The sequence below is a fragment of the Serinus canaria genome, chromosome 14, assembly GCF_022539315.1.
Source record: "Serinus canaria isolate serCan28SL12 chromosome 14, serCan2020, whole genome shotgun sequence".
Taxonomy (NCBI): Eukaryota; Metazoa; Chordata; class Aves; order Passeriformes; family Fringillidae; genus Serinus; species Serinus canaria.
The window spans coordinates 802712-828757 of record NC_066328.1 but is presented as its reverse complement, the minus strand read 5'-3'; the positions used below and the strand labels follow the sequence as shown (position 1 = coordinate 828757).

At 54.3% G+C, this 26046-nt stretch overlaps 1 protein-coding gene across 3 annotated transcripts in view; it reads left to right on the top strand.

Annotated features, from left to right (window-relative positions):
• Window positions 1-26046, top strand: part of LOC103817964 (ankyrin repeat and fibronectin type-III domain-containing protein 1-like) — a 248524-nt gene that overhangs the window by 127756 nt on the left and 94722 nt on the right. The window lies entirely within an intron of this gene.

Sequence of the window (26046 nt, the reverse complement as noted above, 5' to 3'; positions counted from 1 at the left end):
GTGCTGAGCCCTGGCAGCAGCCATGAGTGTTTTCTGGCTGAGGTCTGGTGTCAGAGCTCTGTTTACAGCTGACTCATCACCTGCAGGGATTTGGGAGTGGAAGTACCAAGCCAAATCTACCTCTGCTCCCTGCATCTGTGGCTGCCCCAAAAATCCTGTTCCCATTAATAGTAAAAATGTTCTGCTCTGAGTGGGGCAAATGGGAGTCCCCGTTTGTGATTACCCCAGCAATTTAGCTGGGGTGAGGCTCTTGCACTGCAATCTCTCAGCTGCTTCACAGCAATGACTGTAATTTGTTAGGAATAGACCTTTGTTTGGAATTCAGGAAAGAATTTTGCATCTGCTGAGGAGTATTTTTGGGCTGGTATAGAAGCACAGCAAAGACTCTCGAGAATAATAAACTCTGCAGGTTTCAAAGGAATGTCTTGAGCAGCCTAATGGTTTGATACTTGTGAAGTTCCTTGCAAGACTTTGCCAGGAGGCATTTATCAGGTGTCTGAGACTGACAGAAGCAGGGGAGGGCAGGGTGGGCAGAATCAGAAGTTTTGGGTGTGGGGGCTGCTCTTGGCTGTGTGCCCACACCTGCTGTGCTCTGCACCTTTCCATCTTGCCTATTTTCCTTTTCAGCAGTAGTTTTGTTCCTTGCCTGAACTGAGAGCATGGCACCAGCCCACGGCTCTGTAGAGGATAAAAAGCAGCCCCCGCTCTACTCCTGCAGCCTGAGCCCTGCTCCTCACCTTCCAAAGCATCCTGCACCTCCATCCCTAAACTCTGGGATACTTCGGCCGGGTGTGGATGAGTTTGCATGGGGCAGAGCTGCTGTCTCCTCAGCCCCTGGGGAGGGTAAAGAGCTCATAAGGAGATGTTGTTGCATCCCCGCAGCCCCCACAGCCTCTTCCCCTCTGGGGCTGAAAATCCGTGCTGTTATCGGCGAGTTCTGTGCAGTCACTCCGGGATTTTAATCCCAGCGTCTCTCTCCTCCGAGCCCGCTCAGAGCGCGGTGCTCCAGCAGCGGAGCCTGCAGCCGGGGATGCGCTGGAAGCGGGGATGCAGCGGGGAAATCCTTCCCGTGCAGCCGCCTGCGGAGCCCTTTAGATGTCGCGCTGGAGCAGCGAGTCCCCCCCTGAGCCCTCGGCCTCCTCCTCCTCCAGCTGATCCCGCTCGCCTCCAGCCCGGCCGCGGGAGGCTCCGGTAACTCTGTCTGTCTGTCTGCCGGCTGCTGGCTCCGGACGAATCACGCGGAGCCGTGACTGCCACATCGCCTGGCACGGACCGAAAGGGCTGGCTCTAGCCTGTGGCTCGGAAATTGCTTGGAGATCTGTTGGGATCTTTGGGATCTCATGGGGTCTCCCAGGGTGCTGCCTGGTGCTGTTTCCCCCGCCCGTGGGGGGCTCCCGCTGCTCCCCGCTCTCCCGGGAAAGGTATAAATCACTGTCCCGGCAGGAGCCGCCGGTCTCCGGTTACCCCGGGCTCCCAGGCATCTCCTCGCGGGGCTGGGGCTGTCTCACATGCCGACGCTTTGCTCAGGGATCTTGGCCGGCTTTGGGGAAAATCTCAGTTGGCTGGCGGTGACATGGTGTGGACAATGTTTTGGGGAACGTTGGGAACTCCTGCGACAGGAACACTCATCTCCTGTTGCTCCATGTCCCGTGCACAGATGATCAAGCAGACATCCAGCTCTAGGGTGGGATGCAGGATTGGAAGGGGTCAAAATGAGGAGCTACCCCCACTCTGCATCTGCTCCTTCCCCTCTCCACCCGGGCAGGCTGGCTGTGACCTCTGCCGTGTCTCTCTCCCCCTGGGATCTTTGCCCCACTGTTGTGTTGCCTCTCAGCTTTCCGTTTTCTTGGCATAGTTTTTCATTTCCTTGTTCCTTTTGCAGTCTGAGCCTTGGTCCCTTCTCCTCCCTCAGCTCTCTTCCCACCCCTGGGTCCTGAGCCAGCTCCTGGGTGATGCTGCCCCATGGAAGGGGAGAGCCCTGCCTGGAGGAGAAGATGGAAACTCCAAGGGAATATGGTGGGGGGAGGGTGGGGGGGATGGTCTCCAAGAGACCCACAGCCCAGTGTGGCACCTCTTTGAACAGAGCTGCCCAGGTGTAAAGTATCCTTCTGCTGGCACATTAAATTGCCTTTCCAGTCCTCTTTGGGGGCCTATCCAGCCGCAGGAGGACAGGTTATGGACCCAAACTCTCGTACCCTGCCTGCATTTTGTCTTGGCTGTTTTTGGGCTGGCTCATTTTGTTCCTGCCCTGACATTTCAAGGGTGAGTGACATCAGAGGCTCCAGAGCTTAGCCACTGAAGAGGGAAGGCTTTGGTTATGGAAAGATTGGATCATTCAGTTCAAAGGTAGAAAATCCTACTTCTCTGGAGGAAGTTCAAAAAAACCTGGAATAGCTTCCAAAATTCTGATTACCGACCTTGGGCATGAATGTTGTGCCCCCTGCAAGGCACCCCTGCCAGGCTCTGGAAGGGATCTCATCCCAGCAGGATGCAACCCAGCCCTCAGGACATGCTGTGGTGCTCTTTGGGGAGCTGAATCCGGTCCCCCCGAGCCGATGACCCTCAGAGCTCCCTGGTTTGCAGCAGTCCCGGTGCCACGTGCAATGCAGCTTGAATTTCTGCCTTGCAGGTCTGAGTTCTTCCTCTACCTGTGGTGGCTTTGTCTCTTCTTGGTTCCCACCAGGAGATGGATACAGGGAAGCTGCCTTCTAGAGGAGCCACCTTGAGGTGTGGAAGGGGCAGGGACTTTCACTTGTAGGTGGTCTCCGGAAAAGCCACCATGGGCAGGAGGTGTCAGTGCCTGAGCGGTGACAAATGTGTCCTCTGTGAGCCAAGGTGGCTTCCTGGACCACCTAGATGTCTGTCCTGTGGAGCACAGCTAATCCTCCACCAAAGGTCAAGTCCTGCTCCATGGGACTTTTACCATCCCTCTCAGCAGAGAGCAAGTTCTGGGCTGATGCATTTGGGAGAGGGAGGAACAGAATAAGCAAATATTATTTATGGTTCTTCTGTGGGTCATTTGCTGCTTGTGAGAAGGGTTGCTGGTTTCCACAGGGAGGGGACCTCCATGGATTCTAGCTTCTTTCCACAAAGCTGACTATGGTGAAAGGGGAAGACAGAGGCAGGAGAGGAGTTGCATGGATACAGTGCCATGAGGAATGGTACAACACCTAATGGTGACTGGTGTGCTCCCAGGGCTGGAGCATGAGCTCCCAGAGCTGCTGGGCCCTGCTGGGTACATGAAGCACCACCAGCAGCCAGGATGTTGGTGAAATAGGGAAGACATTCTCATTCCCTTTCCCATCAGGCTGGAGGAACAGAAAGAAGCAGGTTCAGTGCTAGAAATGGGGGAGCACAGATCCCTCTCCTTTTCTTTCCCCCTGGCTTCATAGTATTCTGTGGGGTTTCTCCCCAGCCCCTCTGCAGCCCTGCACGGGGAGGGGTGGCTGCAGCACTGGGCACGGCTCGCAGGGCTCGGGGAGCCACGCGCTCCCAGGGTGCAGCTCGCAATCCATGGGAAATGTGGGATGGTGGCAGGAGGGCAGGGGGAGAGGAGCGGGAGGAGAAGGGGATCCCCCTGAGCCCCCCCGTGCCCCGAGCGTGTGGTGAATTCCTGCTGGCTGGGCTCATATGAGAGCATTATCCCCAGGATGAGCTCATGTGCGAAGCGCGCGGGTTATCCGTGTGATTCCGGGTGCTGGGGCACCGCTGGCGGATTCCCTGGAGTTATGTGCAGTTGCCATTTCCACGCATTCCTGGGTTAACAGCCGATCAGGTTTCGCTGTTCACATCCCCACTGAGTGCTCGGGGCCGTGGCTCCGACGCTGGTGATGGAGCAAAATCCCTCGGCTGTCTGGCTTTTGCTTTCCCAAACCTGGCCTTCCCCATTCCTCTTCCTTGATCTTGTCCAAGCCCTTCCTCTTCTCTCCCATGGCATTGACCACATTGCAGGTTCTCCATCTGCTTCCTCACTTCAAGTTGAGCTTTAATCTGTGATGCTGCTAGAAGTTGGTTGGGGCCGTTGCTGTGTGGGGTTCTTGGAGAACTCTTGTCCCCTCGCTGGTGTGTAGATCAGGCTGGAAATGAACCATCACATCCATCAGAACCCTTGCTCTGCTTCAGTGGGGTGTCCTGGCAGAAAACCAGAGTCTGGAGCAGGGTAATTCCCCCCATCCCTTCATCTCTGTTTCCTCACTCATGGGAGGTGGGAAGGTGGACAGCTGAGGAAGGAGACCCGGCTGTGTTTGACCAAGAGACCTGGCTCGCTGTTTATCCTTCAGTCTCTGGTGGGTCAGTGATGGGACCAGCCCTGGAAGGGTGTTTGTGACTACAGTGGAGGGTCAGGTCATCTCAACCACTCCACCCAGGCCATGAGAGGATCTGCCAGGCTCTGGGGTGTCTGCACGTGGCTGTTGGGTACCCATGACAAAGGACACTCTTTGACTTGCTCAGCTCTTGGCTCTTTTCCTGGTGAGGAAGGGTTGGGGGAACCAGGGCAGCCATAAGTTGCAGAAAATGAGCTCTTCTAGGTTTGGTGGATGTCCATGTGCAGTGAGAGAGGCTCAGGGCTGGCACCAGTCTGGGCTGTGGCCCAGCCCACAGCTCGCTGTGACAGTCATGGTTGTGGCCCCTCACCTATACCCATCCAAGGGAGAGTCCCGGGAGAGCCCAGGTGTGTCTCCAAAGGGTGGAGCCAATGCACGTAGATCAATGTCCATCTCATTGGCATCACTGCAAGACCTGGCTGGAGCATGTTCCTCTGCTTCCCAAGGTCACCCCAGCTTTGAGAGGGAACATCTACATGGAAGCTCCTGGCTGTGCTGTCATCTGCCCTGTAACTTCAGGGTGTGAATTTGCTGCCAGTCCATAGCCCAGATGACTCTGCAAGCCTTGGAGTTACCTTCTAAGCCAGTGCCAGGCAGGGAGACCATGGAGGTGATGATGGAGAGATACTACTGCTTAGATTTCCCTGGTTCCAAGTCAGGGAGTGAGGTGGGTGAGGAAAGAGCCTGATCACCCAAAATGGGTTTTCAGGGTGAATCCAAGGCCCACAATACCAGGAGTGCTTGGAAAGAGAATTGTGGGAGGGCTGGACCAGCTGGTGAATTTTCTGCTCTGCTGAAAGTTGAAGGTGTTGGCTGAGCCTCGGGGGGTTAGGTACTCTGCAAGTGTAAGTGTTGGTGCTGGCTCTCACAATCCTGAGCCCCTTTCCTCTCTCCTACTCACCTCTGCAAGGATGGGAACTGTATCCCACTACAGCAGGGAAGAGCTGCTTTGCATGCTTTATGAAGTAGACTTTTAAAAGAAAAATAATGCATGAATCACCCTTTTCTGGAGAGTTCTGTGCTGCCGGTTTGTTAGGATGTGAGCAGGAAGCATTCATGACAGCAGCCTCAAATAAATTGCTGAAACTGTCTGTAAATGGGGCAGAGGGCTAAACTCAGAGGCTGATTTTATTGTTTTTTCATCCTCTGTGCCTTAAAAAGCAAAAGATGGAGTGACATGAATAGACATGAAACACGGTAATGGCCAAATTTGGAAAAATCTTAGAAAAAACTGGAAGGACATGGCTGTGATCATGGCAAATGTGTGTGCTGCCTTCTCCTGCACTGATCCTGCGCTCTGTGGATATGGACACTGGTGTGTCCTGCCCTTCTGGGGAGGGGCTGGGCTGAGATGTTATTTTAGAAGATTTTTTCTATACATCCTAGCTCTGCATTGCAGCTCTGTTACTGTTGTTATAAGAACCTTTTTAATTTCATGCCTTTTTTATTTCCCTGTGCAAAGTTAGGATGCTGGAAGTGAAGTTCCTTTTGTCGGTGCATGGAGAAAGAGGGAGGGCTGAACATGAATGGTTGGAGGGGAGATGCTCCCCTGCTTGGAGAGAGGGACTTGGGGAGATGGGGGTACACTGTGCTCCCACCCTGGAGCACTGGAGAGGAGCGAGGTAGAAAGATAGCACAGCTGAAGATCAAACATGTTGAGTGCGCACTGAGCTGTGCTGGTTCAAACCTTGTTCAGCAGCAGTGAGGTGAAGGGTGTTGACATAATGAGTGGTGGCAATTAGGCTGGGAGTTAACACCTTATTAAGCGGGACTGGGGGCAGTTGGCACCTCCCAGCCTCCGTGTCTGCAGGCTCGGCAGAAACACAGCACGGAGAGACTTGTTCCTGACCATTGGGGCTGTGCCAGTCATTTCTGAGATCCATAAAACTCTTCTGGCTTATGGGCAAGGCAGCAAACCCTTGGCAAACCCAAGGGCAAAATGGAAATCTCTGGGAGTCAGAGGAACCAGTCCAGCTCCAGAGTGGTGGCACTCACACCCTCCCCCGGCCAGCTCTGCCATGGCAGCTCAGGGCAGGGGCTGCCTTGGCTCAGGGTTTCCATCAGGCTTGCCAGCACCATTCCTATATCCTGTGCCCACTGAGGTCTGGTGCTCAGGGTTCCTGGGGGTTGGATGGGGGCCTGGCAGTGTGACCTCCCCTTACCCTGTGTGACTCCAGCTGGTAAGGGAGCATGGTGTGGTGGCACCTGCAGTGCTCCTCCATCCCCAGGTGCAGGGATGTTGGTGTAGCAGCATCCGGCACTTGGGGAGGTCCCTTCTCCCTGCCCCACTGCAGCTGCTCAGCCCAGGCAGAGGAACCAGCTGTGTTGGGGGTTTTGTGCTTCTGAGCCCTCTGCTACCAACTTTGCCAGGACACTGCAACCAGCTGGGAGCTGCTTCCCAGCCCATCAGCTATTCTTGGGCTTGCTGTGAGGGTGCCAGCCTGGAGGAAGGGCTCATTCCTCAGTGACTGTGAGAGGCAGAGGAGACACCAGTCCATGAAATGCAATGAATCTTGTCCTGTTGCATTTTTTATCATGATTACTGGGATGCATATCTGTAAGAGCACTTTATGAGTCCCAGGCCTTGTATTTGCCAATTGGCGTTACTGGCCTTGTTTGTCCTGCTTCTGATTCAGCCCGTCTGAGAAGTTCCAGGGATGCTCTTGGGCTTTCTTGGGTTGTTGCCCCATTTGCAGGGTGAAACCCCGTCCAGTCTCAGGGGTGGCAGTGGGGATGCTCTTGGAGCTCCTTGGTGTGGAACAAAAGATGGCACATGGGGCTGAGGATATTTTGGAGCTGGACTCTCTTCTAGCTGGGCATGGTGCAGGAGAAGTTGTGCCTGCCAGGATATCCCAGGACACGGCAAGGGGAGCAGATTTTCCTACACTGGTGTTGGCTGGTGTTCCCAGGTGCAGCTGGGGAACGCTCATCTGACTTCCAAGATTGCTTCCAACCCCTTTCCTTGCAGGTTCCTTCAATGGAATGATCACGTGGCCTGGGATGGGGTGAGGTCAGTTCCCGCTTGGACAACCTGGGTGCCGCTCTGCTTCAGCCTCTGCTGACATCACCGGTGGAGTCAGCATCCCTGGAAGTGTTCAAAAAACATGTGGATATGGAATTTGGGGACAAAGTGCAGTAGGGTACCTGGCAGTCCTTGGTTAGTAGTAGGACTCAATGATCATAGAGGGCTTTTCCAAAAGTAATGATTCCATGATTCTGTGACGTCCACACCATCCTGTGCCTTTTTCCCTGCTTTCTCCCCTTCTCCCCATGCTTGGGAAGGGGGTAGATTTGCTGGCCTCTGTGAGCTGTGATGTCACTGCTGTCACGGTGGCGTGGCAGGGTGATGTCACACCACCATGATCCCAAGGAGGAGGAGGCTCCTGACAGGCACGAACACGCGGGAGGGGCTGTGGGGGAACCACTGAACTGAACCAGGATGGAGCAACGTCAAAGCCGAGTGGGCATCAGAGCTGCTCCACTGTCAGTGCAGAGATGGCTCTCAGTGTTTGCTTTTATGTGGCAGCTGCTCCCAAAGGCTGGCGGCTCTCCAGGAGCCCGGGTGGGGTGAGTGGTGTGGCCGGTCCTCCGGCAGCGTGCCCTGCCCTTCAGAGAGACAGGCTCTGTGCTGTGGACAAGAGGCATTTTTGTGGTTCTTGTGGTTCCCTGTGTTTTTTTGTGAGAAGGAAGAGGCAACTGGAGCACAGACTCTCAGCTCGAGCGCGCTCTAGGTCAGGCGAGCGGCCCTGGGGGGTTGCAGTGCTTGGCCTGACACTGTGCCCCCAGCCCATGGTGCTGCTGTGGGTCCCCAGGGACTGCAGATGGCTGAAAGGGAGGTCTGTGCTCCACAGTGCCACGTCCCTGGGCTCCTGTGCTCACCGTGCCCACTCTCTGAGCAATAGCATGGGGTGATAGCCCCTACCTTGCCCACTGGGCCGAGGGAAGAGCGCAGAGTAGCCCAGGACATGGGGGCTTTGCTGTGGCCTGGGGTTTCCATGTCTGCTGCTTTGGCACAGGGCTGTTTGAAGGCATCTTTTACCCTTACAGCAAACCCATGGTGACAGCTACCGCAAGGGGTGAGATTAAAACCAGATGCATCCCTCTCTCTCAAACGCCAGTGAAGCCAGGAACAGCCCTCTGGGGACAGAATAGTCTGGGAAGGGCTTGGATGTGCTGCTTTGCCCCTGCTCGGCCTTGGAGCCCAGAGGCACCGCTCAGCCCCGGGCCAGGAGTACCCGGCTGGTGCTGCTGGGCTGGAGTGGGCACCGTGGGGACCTTGCCCAAGAGGCAGTGTGGCCCGGAGCACGCGCGGCTGTGGCTAATGAGAAAAGACATCGCTAATTAGAACAAGGCAGCGCGTCGTATGTGTGGCGCCGGCTTTGAAAGGGCTTTGCGTGTTGTCTTCGTTAGGGGTGTGAGAATGCAGCTCACTCGCTTTTTCTTTCTGAACAAATTAAGGACACATTTCACCCATCAGGAGATGAAATAAAATACGAGCAGGGAGGGAACGTGCCTGGCAAGCTCCCTGTGCCCGTCCAGCCTCCTCTGCCCCGCGCATGGCCAACCCCGTGGTGTGCAGGTGCTGCTGGACCCCTGCCTGCCCTGGCAGCAGCTCTGCTGGCCCCTGCCTGCCATCACATGGGGCCTCATGACCTTCCCAGCTCACCTGGGGTGGGCAGAGGGATAAGGTATAGTTTTGGGCTCCCATAGGCTTGGCAGGGTGGAAATGCCCAAGGGTTGAGCAGCTGGTAGAAGCTGAAGCCCTTGGGATGTTTTGGCCTCATGGCAGACTGAGGTCTGTACCACCGTGGGTTTCCTCTCCTCAGTGCTGGCTGGACCAATGACACTCCTTAAATTATTTTTAAGTATTCTTTTCCTGCTGCTGGACTTGACCTCTCCAGAGAAGCACCATCACCATTATGGGGTCTGGAGTGGAGTATGAGGTGTGGGCTGGAAGAAGAGACAGGGAATGAAATACAGCTGTTCCTGTGAGCCATTGTGATGTTGGTATTCTTCAATTAATGCTTCCAAGGGCCACAAAGATGCTCTGAGAGCTGGAGTCCCTCTGCACTGGAGTCCGCCTGGGAGATCTGAGCGTGTTCACCTGGAGAAGGCTCTGGGGGCACCTTAGAGCCCCTTCCAATGCCTAAAGGGGCTCCAGGAGAGCTGGAGAAAGACTTCGGACAAGAGCCTGGAATCACAGGACAAGGGGGAGTGGCTTCCCACTGCCAGAGGGCAGGGCTGGATGGGATATTGGGAAGGAATTATTCCCTGGGAGGGTGGGCAGGCCCTGGCGGAGGGTGCTCAGAGAAGCTGTGGCTTCCTCTGGATCCCTGGAAGTGTTCCAGACTGGGTTGGACAGGTTGTGGAACATCCTGGGACAGTGGAAGGTATCCCTGTTCATGGCAGGCTTTAAGGTCCCTTCCAACCCCAGCCACCCTGGGATTCTGCAAAATTGGCACAGACAGCTGCCAGCCCTGGCTCCGTGGGAAGCTCAGCACTCAGAGCCAGCAGGGATGTGCTGGGCAGAGCACATGGGCTCTTCTGGGAGAGGCTCTGGGGCCAGCACAGCTGGGGAGCTCCGTCCAGTCTGGGGATGCGGGTCTGGCCAAGCAGCCATGAGGGACTCCAGTCCCTGGCACCACTGTCCTGCTCCTCATTTCATAAAGCATCAGAACTGCTGAAGCCTGAGAAAAACCCCAGTGCAGCCATCCCTCCCCCCTCAGTAATCCATTCCCTGAGCTGGATTTAGGGATTCACTGTGGCTTTAAATGCAAATAACAGACGAGTCAGTTTCACCCCAAATGGGGGAGGAAAGCGAGTCTGGGAAAGGAGTTTGTGTGCTGTAACGTAACCGTAGCTCGGAGGGGCCCACGGCTCCACGCTCTTTGCGTCTCTGCGTGCCTCTGTTTTACCCCAAATACTCGTGGACTGCTGGCTTGTAATGTGACGACTTTTCAACGTCAATAATGTATGGAATAACACTGTCAGAAACGGGGGAAGCATTAACTCTTTCCCTAGGCTGCAGCTCGCTGTGGGAGCCTCTGCAGAGGAGCTGTGGTCCCATGGGCAGGGCTGGAGATATTCAAACCCAGCCCTGGGGTGTCTCTTGTCCCAAGATTGTTCCCTGTGCCCCAGGCACAGGGGCAAGAACGATGGGGACCTGGTTCGTCCCCATCTGATGGTAGCCTGGCCGAGGGTGGAAGAGTGTGGCACAGAACTTTTGCATTAGTTAGGAATTTACCGGTTAAGTCACGTTAATTGACAAGGCATTGCTTGCTGTTAAATTTGGCACATCTCTGATTTTTTCCCTGTACTGGTGACTGAGGAGCAGCTTTTAGCATTTCCAGAATGGATGTTCCCTACATGGGAAGTGCTTCTGCCTCTTGGCTGTACCAGCCCAGCTGGGACCACTTTCCACCTCACAGTGGTCCTGCCCAGTCCTTGGTGACCTTTCCTGCTCACCAGCATTTCCTTCTTCCCATTCCTTGGTGAATGTAAATTTTCTTCCGATCATGGACGCTCCCCTGCTATGGCCAGCAGGTAGCAGTTGCTTTGTAAACCATTCAGCACAGAATCATAGAATTACTAAGTTCAGAAAAGACCTTTAAGATAATCGAGTCCAACCATTAACCAGCACTGCCAAGCTGCAAGTGCCACATCCACACATCCTTTAAATCCCTCAAAGGGCAGGGACTCCACCACTGCCCTGGGCAGCCTGAGTCAGTGCCTGACCACCCTTACTGTAAATAAATTTTCCCAGTATCCAATCTGAACCTCTCCTGGTGAAGGTTGAGGCTGTTTTCTCTTGTTCTGTCCCTGTTCCCTGGGAGCAGCCCTGTTTCCCCTGGCTGTGCCCTCCTGTCAGGCGTTGTGCAGAGCCAGAAAGTCCCCCCTGAGCCTTTTCTCAGGCTGAGCCCCTTTCCAGCTCCCTCAGGCCCTCCTGGTGCTCCAGCCACTTCCCAGCTCTATTCCCTTCTCTGACTCTGCTCCAGCCCCTCAGTGTCCTTTCTATCATGGGGAGCCAGAACTGACCCCCAGACTGGAGGTGCCTCAGCAGTGCCCAGCACACGTCACTGCCCTGGGCCTGTGGCCACTCTATGGCTGATCCCAGCCAGGTGCCACTGACCTTCTTGCCCACCTGGGTACACCTGGGCTCAGGTTCAGCTGCTGTCACCAGCACCCCCAGGGCCTTTCCTGCTGGGCACTTTCCAGCCAGCCTGCCCCGAGCCTGCAGCTGCAGGGGATTGTGGTGAGCCAAGTGCAGGACCTGGCACTGAGCCTTGTTAAACTTCATAGGATGGGGCTTGACCCACTGCTCCAACTGTTACAATTGCTGAATCTGTGCTTCTCTAATGCAAGCAGAGAATTTCAGCTTTGGTGTTTGCAGCAGACACCCAGGCAGGAGCCCAGGCTGGCAGCCCCTCCCCTGCTCATCCCACTCTCACCCCATTCTCACTCTGCTCACACTCAGCTGCAGAGCAGCAGTGCCCTGAGGTGATCACAGTTAAATTTCACAGCTCTGCCCACTGTGTGTGAGTCTGAAAAAGACCTGTTATGGTGAGGGCACTGTGCTTACACTCCTCTCCTGCCATCCCCAGAGTCCCTTGGCACAATGGACTGGTGTGCCCACATTGCTCAGCACTTGCTCTGCATGAGACTGCCTAGCACTGTCCCTTTGCCTGTTCTGGGCTGGCACCTTTGCATGGTGCCTTAACACCATAGGCTTGTGGGCTTTGAGCTTTGCTTTAGCAAACAATGCAGCTTTCAAGCCAGCTCAGAGCTGTTTGGGATTTGCAGCTTTGGGGCTGCTGTTGAGGAGGGGGAGGGAGAGACCAGTTTGGGGGGTGTTGGGCAGCTAGCAAGCCCCAGCCACCCCTGGCAGCTGGGGCTCCGCACTGCTCCCTGCTACTTTTCCTGCTTGTGGACAGGGCTCAGCATGTCCCTGTGTCCCAGTGTTTTGAAGAGTGAGCCTGCCTTCCAGCTGCATTTCACTGTGCTCTGTAGCAGAGTGGGATGGCATGGGATGGATTTGGATGGTGGGTGACAGCAGAGAAGCTGTGCCCTCCTCCTGACACCATCCCATGGCTACCAGCCATCCTGTGGGTAGTGTGGATAGCAGGAGCCTCTGTGAAGGTGACACATGGGGATGCCACTGGCTCATCAGAGTTGCACAGACAGGGCTCACTTCAATCCCCATGTGGGCCATTTACTTAAGAATTGGACTCATTAATCCCTGTGGGTCCCTTCCAACTCAGAATATTAGGTGAATCTGTGTCTGTTCTGCAGCCTTGAGATGTGATTCCCTCCTTTCTACCTGGGCCGTGCTTGCTGTGCTCACACCATATAGGGGACAGCCTCCAGATCCTTTTCATGTTCCTTGGGAAGCCCTGCAGCTCCTGATGTGGCTGTGGGGTCACACAAACATGACTGGTGTTATCCCTGGGGCTGCATTGTCCTTCTCCTGGCTTGCTGTTCCTGGGGAGGTTTCTGAAGAGCAGCACCTGGCTCCCTGTCTGTGGAACCCAGCAGTGCTTCCCCAGCTCCTCCAGAGCAGCAGTGATTTCCATGAGCTGGGTGCAGACAGTGTCCCTGTGTGATTGCTGTGTGCTCCAGTGCCACAGCATTCTCCAAGGTGGCATCCCACAGTGTCACCCCACCTGCCCTGCTCACCCAAGGGCTCTTGTGGGCATGGGGCTGCAGGAACACAGCTGGAAGTAGGAAAAGCTGCTTTCCAGTCAAAGCAACTTTGGCTAAGTGCTGTGCGGGACCCCCTCCTCCTGTTTGGCCTCAAGGAGAAGAGGGAATTAAAAAGAAAAGGAAAATGTTGGTTTTGTTTTGGCTGGGGAGCTAGAGCCACAAGGAACGTCGGGAAGCCACAGCTCGGGTTACCCTGTTCCAGTGCACGGCACAGGGCTCTGGCACAAGGGGCTTCTCTCTCCCTCCCTGCCTCACTGGGCCGGAGCACAAAACCCAGTTCTGGCCTGCAGGAGCTCTGTGGGAAGAGGGATCGCTGCTGGGAAGTGGCAGTGTACAGGCAGGGTGGGGATTGCTCACTCCAAGTGGCAAACGGGGCTCTCTGGGAGGAGAAACCAGTGCAGGTGGCACTGGGAGAGCAGTGCTCTCCCCACTGCCTGATGTGACACACACCCCAAAATAGCCAGGGCTCTCTTTTGACTCATGGTTTTGAGGGGTTTGGTCATGGGTTGAACCTCCCAAGGAAAGCAGAGCTGCATGGGGAGTACTCAGGCAGAGATGTTTTCCAGTGGATGTGTATGGGATCTGAGCCTCCCAAAGAACCACCTTGGAGCCAGTGGTTCCTGGAGTGATGGTTGTGCTTCTGGGCACCCTGTGCCAAGCTCCCTGACCAGAGCCAGAGCTTGTACTAATCAGGACCCTTGGAGATGGTATAGGTGGACAGTGGTACCACAGGACATGGGAACCTTCACCTTTGGGTGTTGTCCCCATGGTGCAGGGACCTCACCTGACCAAACAAAGGCCTGAGGGCACTTGGCCTGTTCAGCTGGAGGGGACTGAGGTGACACCTCATAAGTGGCTACAGCTTCATCCCGAGGGGCGGCTCCAATCTCTGCTCTCTGTCACAGGGACAGGAGCCAGGAATGGCTGTGTCAGGGGAGATTTAGGTTGAATATCAAGGAGAGGTTCTTCCCCTAGAGGGTGCTGGGCACTGCCCAGGCTCCCCAGGAAATGGGCACGGCCCTGAGGCTGCCAGAGCTCCAGGAGTGTTTGGACAGCGCTGCCAGGGATGCCCAGGGTGGGATTGTTGGGGTGGCTGGGCAGGGCCGGTCACTGGGCTGGATAATCCTTGTAAGTCTCTTCCCACTCATGACATTCTGTGATTCTGAGCATTTATGGAATGTTCAGAGAACAGCTACATGCAGGAGCAATGCAGAGCCTTAGATATCCCACTTAGTCTTTTCTGTTGAAGAACCAGTATTAGACACAGGACATAACAAGAAACCTGTTATTCTGGAGTGTGTCTGAACACAGAGACTCTGGGGACCAGGGTGGGGGAAGCAATAATTGTCCCTGGTCCAGAGCCCTCTGTGTTCACCATTCAGAGCCTTGAGCTGGTTCAGTGCCGGAGGTTAGAGGAGGGTTTTACACTGAATCCTGTAGGTTTTTTCCATCATGATAGCCTTAATCCAGAGGGGGTCACCTCTGGCAGACCTCTGGGACAGGTGAGGTTTTAAGGTCCCAGTAGCTGTGTGACCCAGGTCAGGAGAAGCACCCAGTTCTTGTGCTGACGTGCAGGCACCGCGTGTCTCCATCCAGGTAGGCTGTGATGTGGAGAGGGACCTCATGTGGCAGGTCTGGGCTGTGTCACACACAATACATGGTGTGACATGTCAGGTGACAGCAGGAACCTGTGGGATAGCTCTCACTGTACAGTGCATTGCTGGAGGGCAAGAGGAGTTTGCAGACAAGAGCAGGACCCCATCTGTTGCTGCCCGTGGTGGGTGAGCAGGAGGGGGGGAGGTGGAAGCACCGGCAGGGGCCCAGGAAAGTCTCCTGAGCTGTGGGATGTGGCACTTGCCCTGGGAATGCCCAGCCCTGCCCCTTGTGCCACTGAGAGCTTTTGGAGTATGGCAGCAGAGAGCTGAAGGCCCCTTTGCGGGAACAGAGAAGCAAATTGTTTTATCCTTTGGTCTCCAAAACCATCCACTTCAGAGGGGACAGCTTGAGAGGAAGGAAGGAAGAAAGAAAGAGCTGAAACCAGAGCAGGAAGTTCCTGAAAGGCGAGAACAGCCTTCATCCTGATGTGCTGAGCTCTTCTCAGCGTCATCGCCTGAGCACTGAGAGGTGCTAAATCTGAACTGCAAACTCTCCTCAAGTTCACATCCTCCCTCCTGGTAATAAATCCAACCGTGGCCATTGCTGAGTTCCTTATTTGGCTCTTCTGAGTTTACCATATCCTCTTACCTTTGTTTCTGTGGGTCTGTCCTGACCCTTCCCCACCATGGTCCCCAGGGACCTGCTGGTGATGCACGTCCCCCTGCGGGGGAGGCTGAAGGTGCAGAGCAGGGTGAGAGCACAGAAGCTGTGGGCTCCTGGGGGGAGCAGAGCACTTGGGGGCTGAGTCCTGAAGGTTCTCTTGGCTCCTTAGGTGCTGTGTCTGAGCACATCCTGTGGGACAGGGGACACAGCTCCTGCAGCTCTGACCCATCAGCACCAGGCATGGGGTGGGAGCCAGCGAGGCAGCAGGACTTTGTGCAGGGACCCTGTGCCTGGGGGCTTGGGGTGTGCTCTGGGATGGTCCCTGTGGGGAGAGGGGGCATCTGGACAAAACAACTCAGCACAGAAGTGTCCTGGGTGGGGAGGACAGTGGTGACACGTGCAGTGCCCAGGCTGGATGAGAGGTGTGGTGTGCCAGGACAGCTCTGTGGCCATTGAGTGTGGGTGGCAGGATGGCACCGTGGGCAGTGTTCCCACTGCCAGTGTGCCTTCCCATGGCACTGTCAGGGAGCTGAGGTGAGCTGAGCTGTGGCTCTGGGCCTGGCCTGTGCCTCACAGCATTTCTTGCTGGTTCAAGGGCAGGCATGCAGGGAGACTGGCTGGGGTGGGAAGTTCTGATAAAGATAGCATGGTTTCCAGCCCATGGATTAGCCTAGGGCTGGATGTGCTCTGTTTAAGTGCTCCTCAGCATGTGCTTTCCCAGTATTTCCCAAGGCCAGAGCTCCTGTTGAGTGACTGTGGAATTAAAGTATCGTTTGCAGTTGCTGCATTCCAGAGTGGTGTCGGGTTTGGCGGAGGGCAGGCTCCTGTGTGCCTGTGCTTCCCTGGCCTGCAGGCCCCAAATGTCCCGGAGGCCGTGCACATCACTTTGGTCCTTGCAAACTCCTGCTCAGGGAAGTGTTGGAGAGCAAAAGGAGGGAGCCCAAACTCCCAGCAGCTTGGCTGAACAGCCAGTTACTTCCAGTCTAACACTTCCAAACCAAAAACTTCACCTCAGCAACCTAGATTCATTTTCCCAGGATTTTGAACCACGGGAGGATTGGAATCCAAACACACATGAAGTGCCCGTGGTTTCAGACAGCTCTCCCCAGCATCAGGCGAGTGGATGTCTCCAGGAAGGCTGCCCACAAATGTAACTGAAATCCCAGTCTAAACCCAGTTAACTCCAGCAAAAAGAAAGAAGGAAGTTGTTGTTTCACAGCAACCGATCCATGTGCTGCCCCTTGGGGGGCTGTGGGGCTGTGTGGGAGGGCAGTGGGGCTGTGGGGCTGTGTGGGAGGGCAGTGGGGCTGTGGGGCAGTGTGGGAGGGCAGTGGGGCTGTGGCAGGGCAGTGGGGCTGTGGGAGGGCAGTGGGGCTGTGGCAGGGCAGTGGGGCTGTGAGTTTGGGTGCCTGGCTCCATCTGCACTCGGGTTAAACAAACACCAGCTGGGAATTTACATGGTGGTGGAGGAAGGCTCCTGGGGACTTTGTAGGGATGAATTCAGCCTTGCTGTGTTGCTGGGGCTAGGGTGGGATGTCACCCACAGACTGGTTTGCTTCTGCCTCGGGGGAAACTGATGTATGGGGAGGGATGAGAATTGCCTGTCCAAATAGAGATGTAGTGGTGTCTGGGCTGGGTGTCTGGAGTGCCTTCACAGGTGGTGGAGAGAAGTGGGCATCAGCAGAGTGCTGTTGGCTTGTGTGGGTGGGGGTGTGAAGCAGGAGAGGAACACATTTGGGTTGCCATGGACTGGGGAATATGCCTCTGCTGCAGGCATGGAGAGGAAGATGGGTCTGGTGATGTTTCCCAAGTGAGAACCATCCAGCAGAAGTAGAGTGGGATTTGGCTCTGTCTTGAGCCCTGCGTGTGTCTAGTTGTCTGACTCCTTGGAGGGCTTGGCCACCCCCACCTCAGCTTTGAGCAAGAAGTGTCCTAGCTATTATGGAAGGAAACAGGACCTCTGTGGAGGGTCTTACAGCCCACCTCGGTGTCCTTATCCCATGCATCCATGATGCCCACCTGGGCCCTCCTCTGTACAGCTCTGAAGTTTTTCCTGGAAACATTCAAACTCAGCAGGATGTGGCCTGGAGCCTCAGCTGGAGGACTGGATTGGTGGAAAAGGTGCTTCTTTCCTTCTGGGGAACCTTGTGGTTGCAAGGATACAAAGAGAATATTTGTGTTCGTGCTGGAGCAGCTCCCCAGGCCTCCCCTACCCCTGGGAGTCATTTGTAGGTACCAAGTGCAGTTGTAGGTTGTAAGGCTCTTGTGAAGAGTTGATCAAAAGTGACATTAACTCACTCTGAATGAGCAGTGGTTTCTGTCTGAACGAGGGGAAAAAGTCCAGCCGTGTCCAGTGGAGATGGATGTGGTGGGAGCAGATTCCACAGACCGAGGGAGCCATCTCGAGAGGCTTCCTCCTCATTCTTCACATCCTCTGACTTCTCCAGAATGAGACAGGACACATCAGGTATGGAGCTGCCCCCATGCCACAGTGGGGCACTAGTCAATATTCCAGCAAAGTCTCCAGGGCTGATTGGGGATGGAGACATCCTTAATCACCATATCCCCCAGACAGGCACCTCTGCCATTTCCTTAATCAGCTGTGTGGCTTTGAAGAGCCCAGATGGTATCTCCTGGGCCTGCCTGCCCTGCTGCTGGGGTTCCTGCATGGGAGGGTGAGGAGGTGGTTTGTGTATTTGTGTATATACAGACGCAGCAGTGCTTGGGGAAGGAAATGAAATCCAGCTGGACTTTACTCCTGGTCCTCAAATTTGGGGGATGGCAGAATATTTTTGATGACAAGGTTACTCCAGGAGTGTCTTCTCCATGGAGCCTCTGTGGAGGCTGCAGGGCCAACTGCCCAGGTCTGCTCTGAACTGCTTCCCTCTGGCTGAGGTTCTTGCATCTCTGGTGCTTGGACTTTCTTGGACTTCTCTGATGAAGAAGAAGAAAACAAAAACCTGTTGTTCTTCCCCAGAGCAGCTCTGGCTGCCCCATCCCTGGAAGTGTCTGAGCCCAAGTTGGATGGGGCCTGGAGCAAAATGAGATAGTGGAAGGTGTCCCTGCCCATGGCAGGGGGTGGAATGAGGTGGGCTTCAAGGTCTCTTGCAACACAAACCATCCTGGGATTCTGTGAGTCCCAGAGACTCCTTGTTTTAGAAACACAGAATAGCATTGAGGTTTTTCTCCAAAACCATCTTTTCCATGTGGATATTGAGAATGCCCCTCACGCATAACAGAGTGTCTTGTCAGACTCTGGGAATGTTTTCTTATCCCTTTGGTATGTCATTCATGGCAGGATGATGATTCACTTTTGGGACACGACTTTGGGGAGAGCTTTGGTTGGCTCCAAGCCCATCCAGCAGTTCCCTTGGGATGCTCCCTCTGTGCCTCTCCCTGGAGCACCACAAGCCCAGGTCTGACCCACCGGGGTCCCTCCAAGGAAGCTCATGAGCTCATAGCCCAGGGCTACCCTGGCTGTGCCTGGTGCTGAGCACATGTTCCAGGCTCTTGACTCACTTCCCAGGACTGAAGCATGCAGCCACGGTCTAACCCTGATTTCCCCAGTGTGCCTGAGGCTGTGAGGGGAACAACAGAAAGAAAGGACCCTCTTGGTTTCAGTCTCTTGGTATTTTTCTCAGTGTTTGTAGACATTCCTTCTGTTTCTATTCTGAAATTGTTTTCTTGTGCAATCCATGAGGGTCTGTACTGCTATATTTAATACTTTGCTAGTATCGAATTTTGCTTTCAAGGTCTTTCAAAACCAAACCAATAAAAATAAATCTGCTTGCAGGAGGTCACTGAGGTGGAATGGCTTTTTCCCAAGTGCTGACATGCTTTTCCCTGCTCCCTGTCCAAACTTATTCCCCCTTGCCTAGAGGCTCTTTTCCCCCATCAGCTGTCCCTGTGCTGAGGTGAAGGAAGCATGTGATGTGTGGTGCTGTGTGTGTTCACAGCTGCCTGTAGTGGAGGGCCTGAAGGACACTAGTGCAGGGAAGTGACAGAAACATCTGTCCTTAGTGTGCTGCTGGACTTGTGCTGCAGGACTTGTGCTTCCAGGGCCCTTGGATCTGAGAGCTCACTGGTTCCTTGGCCTGAAAAGATCTCTTTGTTTCTAACATCAAGGTTTTGGACCATTGTGGCAAACAGGTTGCCCAGAGAAGCTGTGGCTGCCCCATTCCTAGAAGTGGCCTAGGTCAGGCTAGATGGGGCTTGGAGCAACCTGGTCTATGGAAGGGGTCCTGGCCTGTGGGAGGGGGTTGGAATAGGATAAGTCCTATTAAGGACCTATTTAAGGTTCTTCCAACCCAAATCATTACATGATTCTATGAAATCTGTTTCCAGCTTCTTCCAGGCACTATTGTTTCTACTGGGGAAACTGGTAGGTGTGATGGACCCCTGTAATGCCCCATCTGGCCAGCCCAAGCAGAAAGGATGCCATTCACATTTCCTTCTGGAACTGTCCCATCAGGAGTCCCCAGAGCGCTGCTCCAGAGCCTCTGCCTTGAATTTGGGGCAGAGCAGCTCTGGAAAGGCCCCGCTGATGTCCTGACCCTCAGGAAAGGACCTGTGGCACTCAGATCTCTGGGAGGAGGATGGTGGTCCTGGCTCCCTGTGTGGCTGTTTGAGTTGCTGGGCACTGTGCAAGTGACTGTGCTATATTCTAGATTTTCCAAAGCTGGGTGACGTAGGAACTGAGGCTCCCACTGCTCTGCTTTATTTTTATTAGCCAAACCATCTAGCCAGCAGAATTGTTTGCAGAAGCAAAGCACTTTGGTCCCTGAATCGTTGAGCTTCCGCTTTCCATCCGCTCTCAGTAGGACAGCGATCATGTGCTAAATCCCAATTAATCATTAAGAAGATATTTGAGGTTTAACAGCTATGTTATAAGATACAGTTTTTACTGGTTTTGACCTCAGTTAAATATGTTTCTAATAGTGGATGGTATTTAATTAAACATAAAATAACAAAGGCTTATTAAATCTAGAGAGACCTTTCCTAGTGATGGATATTGAATGTTAAATAAATATCACTTGGTCATTAGAAGCATATTCAGAGTGGTTTCACAGCTATGTAATAGGCAGGTATCTGATTACCCATCTGCCCAGGTCCAGTGAATAAGCTCTTAATAATCAATTGCCACTCATTTAATATATCATAATAACTGTCCTATTAGACCTGAATTAGATCCTTGTAAGAGCAAACAGAGGCAACCTGGTGCTCCCTGGGATTTTGAGCGGATTTTGTTTTAATTCAGGTTGATGGTTCATTGAGATTGGGGTGGTTGGAGATTGGATGATACTGGGCTGGATGATGGACAAGGAGGTTTCACGTTGTATTCCTGTGGGACCTGCCCAGCACCACCAGCACTCCAGCCAGCCCAGAGTGGGGCACGGGGAGGTGGAGGGGCTGCTGGCAGAACTCAAGGCTGGGACCATCCATCTGGGGTGCAGAGGCTCCCAGAGCTTCACTGGAGGGTTGGTGGCTTTGGGGTGACACTGTGACTCTTGGTGTGTCCTTTGGGCACTTGGTCTTTCTCTAGGGTAGGACATTGCACCAGGCTGGAAGGAAGGACATGCAGCACTGCCACATGTTCCCATTAACCTGCAGAACTTGCTGCCATGCAACACCTTCAAAGCCCAGTCATTAGCTGCTGTCAGGGGAGGTTGAGACTCGTCTGGGGGTGATATGATCAGAAAGAAGCACTTAGGGCACAGTGATGTTTGTAATTCAGGGCTGTGTTTAAGGGCAGACCAGCAGCTGACCCTGTTTCTCAAGCTGATTCCTGTCTCTCTGCACCATGAATCCAGGTTCTAGTTCCTTGTTTCTCCAAGTTTTTGAGCCCTTTATCAGCAAAGTACTTTCCAGGTTGCCAAGTGTGTGGCTTATGGGTGAACACTGACCCTAAGAGGATTTGAGATACTCCCTCCCAACCTCAGGAAGCAACATGTTGAGTGCAGGAGGCTTTTGCTTCATTTGGAGGTGAAATATGATTTATTTTGCAAGGCTCAGCAAGTGGTGGCTGTTCACACTGCTGTATGGCAGGAGCTGTTCTGGGGTGGTAAAAGCGGGTGGCATACCTGGCTGCAGTGGGACTTTCTCCTTACCTGGAAGAGACAGAGAACCATGGCAGCCTGGCAGCTAGAGATGGTCTGGAAAGTTTGAGAAGGGTGGCTGTCACGTGCTCTGAGAAAGCACTTTCTCCAGGAATTAATGTTTCCCTCATCCTTCAAAATCCCATCTTGTACTTTTGGAGGAAGTGATAGACCAGTTTGAGAGCTCACAGTCCTGGTCTATCTGTGAGTATGGGAATAGCATAGGTTTGGGTTGGGAAGACCTTGAAGCTCATCCCACCCCACCCCCTGCCATGTGCAGGGACACCTTCCGCTATCCCAGGTTGTTCCAAGCCCCATCCAACCTGGCATTGGACACTTCCAGGGATGGAAAGGGCTTGGGATATCAGTGTGCAGCACATGTGCAGCCCAGCCAGGGTGGGAGAACAGCCAGACCACATCATCCAGTTAAGGTTGAACATAAAAAGTGATAAATACAGAGGTGGCAGCTTTTAAGCAGAAAGGAAGCTGCTGATGCCAAGCGCAGTGCCCCTGTGAGAGGCTGGGGGTTTGTATTTCTGGGGGGGAGGCTGGAGCCCAGAGCACTGGTATTCTGGGACTCTGTGGGTAGCCCTATTAGCTTGCTTACAGCAACACTTCTTTTTTGATTTCTCTGTGCTACTGCATTTCACAGGCCACAAGTTCTGCTCGCTGCCGTTGTTCCTGCGCAGCAGCACTGACTCAGCGCTGGAACAATGCGCCAGGCAGCCGGAGCACGGTGATTCAGCTGTGCCTCAGAGGATGAGCCCGGCTCCTCTGCTCGCTTATTAATCTCTGCTGGTGCATGAGTCAGGCTGTCCTCGCCCCCGGGCAGGAAAGCAGCCGTGGTGGGATTTAACCAGGGAGCCGGGAAGGGGCCCAGGGGAGGGTGACAGGCAGGGACTGCTGCTGTGGCCAACCTGCTCCTGGTGCCACCGGCTCTGAGCCATGCAGTGTGAGCAGAGGGGACATGGCTGTGCTGCCACCGAGGGCATCTCTCGGCAGTTCCATCCTAACAATTGCCTTTCTCACCAGCTTGGGGGGGTCTCGCTGCCTTCCCATGGATTTCCCTGGGTGGCTTGCAAGGTGGGCTCATAGCCAAACCTGCTTTGTGCAGCCTGTGCCCTCCCTGCTGCTTGTCACAGGTTTGGAGGCAGAGAGGTGACTGTGCCCTGCTCCCTCCTCTTGGGTCCTTTTCCCACCCTGGACCCCTCCCCCAGCCTGCAGGTGTGCCCTGATGCCCATCCTCTGGCCAGCGTGTTTGACAGTGTTCCCTGCATGCTGCATCCCCTGGCAGAAGCCAAGGACAGTAGGACACTTCTGAGACCAAGCAGATTCGTCACATGTGCAGCACTGTTTTAGAGTGGGGATCCTTGTGTCCCAGCAGGATCCCGGTCTGGATGGCTGCAGGATACCAGACCTCCAGGATCAGCTCTGGCCCCAGGAAAGCTCAGGTACAGCTGTGCCGATTATCAAGCAGCACAGCCTGTGAGAGCAGGCAGGCTCTACCCTGGCAGGAGGTGAAGCTGTGAGAGCAAAGGTGTGGGAGCGCCCAGGTGCTGCCTTAGCCTTAGCTCTGGCCAGGCTGGCAGTGGAGAACCTGCAGGAATTCCTGCAGCCTCTGGCAAAAACACACCTGAGATTGGGAGACAGGAAAAGTCACCATGGCTGTTGTGCCACCCTTCCTCATCCATACGGTGCTGCCATACCCAACCAGCAGCTGTGGGGTGGGCTGGGGGCACAGGGGGCAGTCCCACATTGCAAGCCCTGGACAAATGGCACCGCAGCCTGACCCTGGGGGTTCACTCTGCCTTCTCACTTTGTTCTCCACCCTCCTCACAGAGCCCTGAGCCGACCCAGCCGCCTTGGCCAGGCTCCCCAAGGCCAGGACAACCATAAAACCCTCTAATCTGAACAGGCTGGGGCAGAGCCGCCTGCTGCCATCGGGACAACTCTCTGTGTGTGGTTCCCATTTAGTGCAGATTTATTTCCTCTGGGTTGCTGGCTCTGCTGTTGCTCACTCCTTGGCTCTGCTTCTGGGAGCATCCAGCATTTACCTTCTTGCAGCAAGGGGCTTTGGGGGACTGTAACTTCATTGTATGTGTCAATTAGGAAAACACCCTCAGGAATTTCCTTTCTGATGCTGCCTGGCTCTGCAATAACCTCTGTCTCTGTGGCTGCCGGCTCCCCAGAGTCCGTCCCGCCAGAGCAAACCGACGGGGAGCTGGGAGCAGGCTCAGCTCCGCAGACGCCTGCAGCTCCTGTTCCAGCTCCCTCTGAGCGCCCAGCCCCATCTCGTTTCCACTTCTCTTGCACTCCTCACTCCCTCTCTGGGCGCTGGAGTTTGGAGTTGTTTTGGAAACCACTGCGACTCCGGCATGACGTCACCAGGGTTCTGTAGTATCTCTGTCTCCATCCTAGTTAGGCGCTTCCTGCTCCCTGGCTCTCACTCCAGCTCGCCTGGCGTGTCTATGCTCTTTCTTCTTCTCCACAATTCCCCAGGGATTTCTTTTAAACTTTTCTCCCCCCGTTCCCTTCATCTCCTATGCAGTGGTTTTGTCTTTCCTTTTTCTTTTTTTTAATTTTTTAAAAATTATTTTCTTTTCTCCCCTCCTCTTCAAAACTGCTCTTTTGCCCCAAAACTGGCTCACCCAATTAATTTCTTGTAGCAGGCACCATGCCCGCTCTGCTGCTGCTGGGAATCCTGAGATCTTGGGATGCTCCTGGCCAGCTCATTCCCAAGGTCAGGGGACAGGTAGGGGAGCAGGTGGTCCCCAGCCCCAGCAGTGCCATGGTGGCATTGGGCAAGATCTGTCCTGTCAAGGGGCTTTTCTGCTGCCCCTTTTGTGCCAGCTGCAGGGCTCAGGCTGCACCTCCCCTCTCCTCCCTCAGCTCCCACCTCACCCCAGCTTTTCAGGCATAGCACATCCATTGCTTCACCCCACATCCCCAGCCAGAGCTCCATGTGCTCTGACACCTCCCTCCCTGTCAGCATCTGTCCTGTTTCTGCTGTGAGTACCCACATCTCTGTGCCACCCTGGGACCAGCCCGTGATTCCAAGCGCTGCTGTCTCCTGCCTGGAAAAGCATATGTGTGGTTTCATCATACTCTCTAGTGAGTGTTCACTAAGCACGAACAAAATACGATTTATTTCTTTAATTTCTTCCCTCACCACTGCTGAAATGCTGCCTGATTGCAGGCAGACCCCCCAGGGCCGTGGCTTTCCTCCCTCCTCTTGCTTATTCATCTCGACCCCCAGCCAAAGAAGTATGGGGCTGTGCTTCCCATGGGAGCAGTCCTAGGAACAATACTATTAAACATAAGATACAAATACATATATAATATGTGTGGGTGGGAGTGTGTGCATTTATTTATTGATTTATTTATTTGTATGTATGTATGTATGTATTTGCAAGGGCGTGTAGTGATAAGACACAGGGGAATGGCTTTGAACTGAGAGAGAGTAGGATTAGATGGGATATTGGGAGGGAATTGTTCCCTGGGAGGGTGGGCAGGCCCTGGCACAGGGTGCCCAGAGCAGCTGTGGCTGCCCCTGGATCCCTGGAAGTGTCCAAGGTCAGGCTGGACACTGGGGCTTGGAGCAGCCTGGGTCAGTGGAAGGTATGGGAGGATGGGAGGGGTGGGATGAGATGGGTTTTAATGTCGCTTCCAACCCAAACCATTCCATGATTCCATGATTCAATGGGATGCACCTCACCTCCTCCTGCCCTGCAGGAGCTGGGCAGTGCCACACCTGCCAATAGTGACTGGGTAAACTGAGGCACATGGGGTGAGTGCCAGGAGGGCTATGTGATCAGAGCCCTATTGTGCACACACCTTTAGTTTTCTGTCCCTGGGTGTGCCTGGAGCTTGTCAAGTCACTTAATCCCTGGAGTATCTTCTAAATGTTTTTTGGGTTAAAGTTGAATTTGGGCATTGGCTGTCCCTGGCTGTGTGAGCATGTGGTGCCCAGGGGTGAAACCCCAGTGAAGATCAGAGGCTTTACACAAACTCCTATTAAGGTTTTGGCTCTTTCTGGAGCGAAATGGGGTCTGGATGCAAGAGTTTCTTTATCCCAGTTCAGCCAGTTCTTCCTCAGCCTTTTTCCTCCCACCCTTCCCAAAGATCTATGCTCATATTTATTTCTAAATCACTTTCTACACCTGTGGTCAGCAAGATTTGGGTGCTGCTCACTTGCCATAAGCTTGTGCTGGGCCAGGGGCTGCTGCATCCTCCCTGGTGTGCCCTTCTGCCACATGTCCCTAAAATACAGAGGCCGACCAGCAGGAAGTGACTGGGGGACTCTTTGCAGTGCGGCTGCCTCTGGGCAGTGGATGGATGGGACTGAGGGTTCTGGTTGTCCTGCTGAGCAGGGAAGTGTGAGGGCTTTTATGGACAGACTGCAGGAGTGGGAAACATGGGACCCTGTTGAGGGCACAATCCCCTCCTGGGGTCAGAGGCTGCTGTTTTCAAAGCACAGGGAAGCTGGGGTGAGTCTGTGATGAGTGTTAAGTGTGGCAGGGCCGGTGCTGCTGGGCAGGGCTGGGAGTCACACAGGGATAAGGCAAGGGAGGTGATGCCTTCAGTGGCTCCTGAGGGATGGGACAGGGAGAACAATGTCATTTGTTACTTGTGGAGTGTGGAGGGGTTTGTGGTGAGAGGAGCTGTAA